Source organism: Budorcas taxicolor, chromosome 25, assembly GCF_023091745.1.
Source record: "Budorcas taxicolor isolate Tak-1 chromosome 25, Takin1.1, whole genome shotgun sequence".
NCBI classification, from domain to species: domain Eukaryota; kingdom Metazoa; phylum Chordata; class Mammalia; order Artiodactyla; family Bovidae; genus Budorcas; species Budorcas taxicolor.
This window is the reverse complement of record NC_068934.1, coordinates 2,267,047-2,273,994: the sequence shown is the minus strand read 5'-3', so window position 1 is coordinate 2,273,994 and position 6,948 is coordinate 2,267,047. Positions and strand designations below refer to the sequence as shown.

At 43.4% G+C, this 6,948-nt stretch overlaps 1 non-coding gene across 1 annotated transcript; it reads right to left on the bottom strand.

The window, feature by feature from the left end:
* Positions 1-317: 317 nt before the first annotated feature.
* On the bottom strand, positions 318-390 carry TRNAG-GCC (transfer RNA glycine (anticodon GCC)). The gene has a single exon. It is a non-coding gene; the product is annotated as a tRNA-Gly (tRNA).
* Between the last annotated feature and the right edge of the window lie 6,558 nt (positions 391-6,948).

Sequence of the window (6,948 nt, the reverse complement as noted above, 5' to 3'; positions counted from 1 at the left end):
TCAGGGTAGTGAAAACACTCTGTATAGTATAATGATGGATATATGTAATGATATATTTGTCCAAACCCATAGAATATACAACACAAGAGTGAATCCTAAGGTAAACCCTAAGGGCTTTGGAGGTCATGTAGGTTCATCCTTGGTAAGAAACATAGCATTCTGGTGAGTGATGCTGATAATGGGAGAGACTATGCATGTATGTGGCAGGAAGTTTACAAGAAATCTGTGCACCTTCCTTTCAAGTTTATTATAAACCTAAAATTTCTCTAAAATATAACGGTACTTTTTTACTGTGCCACATGCATGTGGGGTCTCAGTTCCCCAGCCAGGGATTGAACCTGTGCCCCCTGCATTGGCAGCGCAGAGTCTTAACCACTGGACCACCAGGGACATCCCTAAAAAAATAAAATTTTAAAGTTAGAAACAAAGAATTCTGGAAATGGATGATGGTGATGATTACACAATGATGTGAATATACTTAATACTGCTGAAATATATATACATTTAAAAATGCTTTAGATGGTTAAGTTTTACATTATATGTATTTTACCGCATTGAAAAAAATTCTAGGAGGAGGATTGGTCCTAAGGAACTCATTGATTATTACTGGAAATGGAAGTCATGAACTCAAATTTATACTTAATACCTGCTCTGTGCCAAGAATGATGTCATGTGTTTTGCATTATTACTTCACATAATTAGTAATGATTTAAGTAAGAGCTACTTGTCTATTTGGGAAGCAGTCACTGAGCACTTTTAACACAGGCATTGTGCTATGATCTCAACAGCTAACAACCCTAGCTCGGTCCATGCCTGGAAAGGCTAACAGGTCCAGGTTTTAGTGCAGGATGCTGACTCCTCCCAGCACAAAATGGGAAGAACAGAAGAGGAGGATCTACTTCTGGGCCCTTCCAGTCCTGTTAAACATTTACATACATTATATGTATGATCCCCCAGCAATCTCAAAGTTTGGAACTATTATCTGCATTTTACAAAGAATGACCTTGAATCTCAGATCTAATTTACCTAAGATTATACAACTGCTAAGTTAAGTGGTAGAGCTGAAATGCAAAGACCAAGTTTATTAACAAAGCCTATGTCATCTACATATATGAATTCTGTTGATCAAATTGTTCTGTGGATCAAGCTGCCTCAAGACAAAATTTTCCCATTGGGCTTCCCAGGTGGCTCACTGGTAAAGAATCTGCCTGCCAATGCAGGAGTGCCAATGCAGTCATCTCACACACTAGCAAAGTAATGCTCAAAATTCTCCAAGCCAGCCTTCAACAACACGTGAACTGTGAACTTCTAGATGTTCAAGGTGGATTTAGAAAAGGCAGAGGAACCAGAGATCAATTGCCAACATCCCTTGGATCATCAAGAAAGCAAGAGAGTTCTAGAAAAACATCTATTTCTTTTTTTATTGACTATACCAAAGCCTTTGACTGTGTAGGTCACAACGAACTATGGAAAATTCTCCAAGAGATGGAAATACCAAACCACCTGACCTGCCTCCTAAGAAATCTGTATGCAGGTCAGGAAGCAACAGTTAGGACTGGACATGGAACAACAGACTGGTTCCAAATAGGGAAAGGAGTTCGCCAAGGCTGTATATTGTCAACCTGCTTATTTAACTTATATGCAGAATACATCATGTGAAATGCCAGGCTGGATAAAGCACAAGCTAGAATCAAGATTTCCAGGAGAAATTTCAATAACCTCAGATATGCAGATGACACCACCCTTACGGCAGAAAGTGAAGAGGAACTAAAGAACCTCTTGATGAAAGTGAAAGAAGAGAGTGAAAAAGTTGACTTAAAACTCAACATTCAGAAAACGAAGATCATGGCATCTGGTCCCATCACTTCCTGGGAAATAGATGGGGAAACAGTGGAAACAGTGTCAGACTTTATTTTGGGGGCTCCAGATCTATTGCAGATGGTGACTGCAGCCATGAAATTAAGACACTTGCTCCTTGGAAGAAAAGCTATGACCAGCCTAGACAGCACATTAAGAATCAGAGACATTACTTTGCCAACAAAGGTCCGTCTAGTCAAGGCTACAGTTTTTCCAGCAGTCATGTATGGTTGTGAGAGTTGGACTATAAAGAAAGCTGAGTGCCAAAGAATTGATGCTTTTGAACTGTGTTGTTGGAGAAGACTCTTGAGAGTCCCTTGAACTGCAAGGAGATCCAACCAGTCCATCCTACAGGAGATCAGTCCTGAGTGTTCATTGGAAGGACTGATGCTGAAGCTGAAACTCCAATACTTTGTCCACCTCACGCGAAGAGTTGACTCATTGGAAAAGACTCTGATGCTGGGAGGGGTTGGGGGCAGGAGGAGAAGGGGACGACAGAGGATGAGATGGCTGAATGGCATCACCGACTCGATGGACATGAGTTTGAGTAAGCTCCGGGAGTTGATGATGGACTGGGAGGCCTAGTGTGCTGCAATTCATGGGGTTACAAAGAGTTGGACACAATTGAGCTACTGAACTGAACTGAATGCAGGAGACCCAGGTTCAGTCCCTGGGTTGGGAAGATCCCCCGGAGAAGGGAATGGTAACACACTCCAGTGTTCTTACCTGGAGAATTCCATGAACAGAGGAGCCTGACGGGTTATAGTCCATGGGATTGCACAGTCCATGGGATCACAAAGAGTCAGACATGATTTAGCAATTAAACAACAACAAAGGTAAGAAAACAATAAAGACAATTTGGTGACTTATCTATTAAAAATACTTTATTCCATTCATAAGCTATTCTATATACTGTAATTTGTCCCCTTTTACCTTTTAGAACTACATGTTTTATTTTTCTCTTATGAACTGATGGCGATAATAAATGGGAGTTGTCGCTCTCTTTTAGGGTCCTAATAACCAAACTTTATTCCGATATTTGGAAAATCCTGCACTTTACAGAGCTCAGTAGGAACCTCCGCCTACCTCCAGCCCTGGAAGCTCACTTCCCCATCTTCCTTGTAGTGAGGAAACAAGCCCCTGAACTTTGCTTCATGAAATGTAAGTTCACACCAGTCTTTGAACCGGAAGAGCATTATTGAAGCAAGGACTGCCCAGCATCAGCAGAGGCTGTATCTGCTTCCAGCCACGTGTCAGTTCTTGGACCTCCCTGCCGCAGCACTGGTGATCTGCGTGGTTAAGCTATGGCATCTACTCCTTAAAGGGGCTGCAGGGGCTCTGGGGTCTTCGTCACATCACAGAGTTGAACAATGTTCTCAATAACTTGGCTCTAAGAATCTAGCCCTCCTTGTGATTCTGTGAACCACACAGAACTCTCATCATAAATTCTTTCCTCCTTAAGCCAGACAGAATTAGCTTCTATTGCTTGCAGCTAAGAATCCTTGCTGTGCGAGTAGTTATTTGTTTGTTCTAATACACATTTCTGACAACCTAAAAGGGAGCGCATTAAGCAGTTCCCCCAATATTTGAAAAAAACATCAGTTTATGGCACAAAAAATATTTAGGGATCACCCTTATATACAATAAATTCTAAGCTGTGCATTCAAAGCATTATCTAATGAACAGTGAAAACAACTGAAACAGAATTGATATCATCTTGGACTTACAGTGACTAAGCAGAACTCTGGATAACCATATGGTCTACATTAGTCAGTTGTTAATATGGCCAAAGTAACCAGACTGACTTAATAAACAAACCAGATTGACTATGTGTCTACATAATTGCTTTCTCAGCTGCTGTGAAATGTTTGATCCAGTTAACAATATAGATCAGTTTCTCTTTTTTAAAGGTTAAAATAGCATGTAACTAATTAACTAATTACTGTATTGATTTATTATATTTACTTACTGAGTACAGCTACGGGGTTTTCACTAAGCCAGATGCCTGGCATGCAGCAAAGATGCAAAGCTTATGATCTCAATTATCAACCATTCTTTCCATCTCCTCTGCAACCATCAGTAGTGGCCAACCACTATGACTTTTCATCTGGGCTTTTGTATTGCTCCCTGGCTAACTTCCTCTTTTTCTGCTCTTGTTCTCCTGAAATCCATTTTCCATTAATGAACAAGGGCATTCTTTAACAACTTTAATTGGGTCATATTATTGCTCTGCTATAAATTCTTGCAAAAAATTTCCAATATCCTTAGCTTTAAGTCCAAAGTTCCTAACACAACAAGGAAAGATCCATGTCATCAGGTTACGCATGCACACACGCCACGTCGCTTCAGTCATGTCTGACTCTTTCGACCCCATGGACTGGAGCCGTGGAATTCTTCTGGCAAGAATGCTGGAGTGGGTTGCCATGCCCTCCTCCAGGCGATCTTCCCGACCCAGGGATCGAATCCATGTCTCTTGCAGCTCCTGCATTGCAGGCAGATTCTTTACCGCTGAGCCACCAGGGAAGTCCCGTGATCAGATTTTATTTCTAACATAAATTCACTCCTGCCACCTGCACCCTGCCACAATGTCCCAAACATACTGTCCTCTCAGTTCCTAAGGTGCTTTCATCTCTTCCTGACTCAAAGTCTTTAAACATATGGTTCCTTGTGCCTGGAATATTTTTTCTCCCCCTGTTCACCCGGCTAGCCCCTACTTAGGCTGCTTATTTCAGATTTCACTTCCTCAGGGACAGCTTCTTTGACTGCTCAGCTTAAGACAGACCACTGATTTACTCTCTCAGTACATCTGAAAGCTTTCTTTCATAGCTTTGATGACAGCCTGTAGCTCTATATTTACATGTTGTTTATGAGTTTAATGTCTGTTTCCTCCACAGTAGTCTGTAAGCTTTAAGAAGACGGGGACCATGTCTGTCTTGTTCACCACCTGGCATCCAACAAAGCATGTTGTATGGACTCCTTAAACATCTGTTGAATGAATGAATTAGCAGATGAATCTCAGGCTTATATAATATAATAAAGCATGTAAAAAATGTTGTCCTGGACAGGAAGTGCTGGAAATTACAGAAAAAAAGGGAACTCAGAGGAGCATGGAAAACTAAGGAAAGACTTCTGGGGGAGGTGGCCCTTCAGGGAGACCCCAGAGGATGGGTAAGATGTGAATAGCCTCTGAAGAGACCTGTGGGGAGAAGCTTCATTTCTCAAGGAAAAGGAAAATCCAGAAGTGTGGCCACTTGGCAGGAGAGAGTGAGGGGTCCACCTGGGTGTCACCTGGCTCTGGAGCTCATTCTTGGATGGCAGTGAGCTTCCAAGTGCAGGGTGAAGCTATGAAGCAACTTCTTATGAACCCCATCTCTTGAGCAGACACATTCATGCAGTGAAATTACTCAGGACACAGACTACCAGGCAGGTGGTGAGGGCACAGTGGCAGATGCTGCAGGCTGGTTTCCTCGGTTCCATGCCGACACCTGACAGGAGTGTGCTTGCCTCAGGCCAGAGCCTAGGAAAGCTAAGACGACACGCCCAGGCTCCCCTGATCTAGAGACTCCCAGCAGATGGCCCCAGCCAGATTTGGGAGGAAGTGACATGATGATGCAGAAGAAGCCACACTTTGCTGATCTTTGCAAGCACTATTGTCAAAGCACTTGCTTCTTTGTGGCAGCTATAGCAAAGATCCTAGAGTCCGGTCACTAGCTTCCTGGACATTGAAGGCATAGTGCAGAAGGTCCCTTTTGCTCATGCAGATTGTGGCCAACATACAGTGGTTCCAGGGTGAAAACTCTTGGAGAACATGATTTGGAGAATCTCCCTTAACTCATACAAGGTTCAAAAGTCACTTTAGAATGCAAAGACGTGTCAATTCAGTCATTTAAAATATTCACCAGGGACTTCCCTGGTGGTCCAGTGGTTAAGAATTGTCCAGGTCCGCTCACCTGCCAGTGCAAGGGATACAGGTTTGACCCCTGGTCCGGTAAGGTCCCACATGCCTCTGGGCAACTAAACCTGAGATGCACAACTATTGAGCCCACCGGCCAAAACTCCTGAAGCCAGCGTATCCTAGCGCTCAGGCTCTGCAATAAGAGCAGCCGGGCAGTGAGAAGACCGCATGCCGCAAATGAAGAGCAGCCGCCACCCCAGACACAGCTTGAGAGACCCTTGTGCAGCAGTGAAGACCCAGGGCAGCCAAATTAATTAATCAATTAATTAAAAAATATAGTGTCCTCTAAATGTGATTTAAAGTCAACAAAGCCAGGTCCTGCTGTGGGCTGGCCACTTGCAGGGGACTCCATATGCGGCCCTTCTTTCTTTCCTTGTTCTTCTTTATCCAGTTTGTTTTTCAGTTCACGATCTCTTTGGAGAGTGGAGATTACAGAGGCTAGACAGGAAGGGGGAGAGGAGAGTTCTCATTTGACCAGCACTTTAAAACACGGCTTCACACTTTCTGCATCTGGCCGATGTTTCAAGTTTACTTGCTGTTGGAGGTTCTTTACAGACCTTGACATCACAGTAGTTGTTGACCTGCGGTTTCTCCTATCTGGGCAAACGTGCTATTTCTGCAACTCCTTCCTCTGCAAACTCTAGGGAATGGTGATCCACCTCAGTATCATTTCTATTAAGGTCTCTTTGTTCCTCTGCTGATCCTAATGATCCTAAAGCATCAAAGGTGGTTCTCCCCCTGACTCTCAAGTTCACATAGCCCACATCCCAGCCACAGGAAGCATTCATACATTTCCTATCCCCCGAACACTGTGAGTGCAGGTCTATCATAGCATAGCAGCAACCCTTCTCTCTGCCGCCTGCACAGTTTGCCAGCCCATCTCCAGCCTTTGGATTTCCAGGAGGAGTCAAGCAATAGCCATACTGATTCTGTAACTGCAGGGGAAACAGTAACCTACCCAAATGAGTCCCTTGAGCCCCTCCTAGTCTGTGTTAGGTATTGACAAAAAAGAAAGAAAGAAAGAAAAAACCCACACAACTTATTTATTCTGAGACCTTACTGAGGACTGTACTCGGGGAATAAGCTTTCAGTCAGATCTGAGGACCTACTCCAATGAGGTTAGGGAGAGAAGCCAG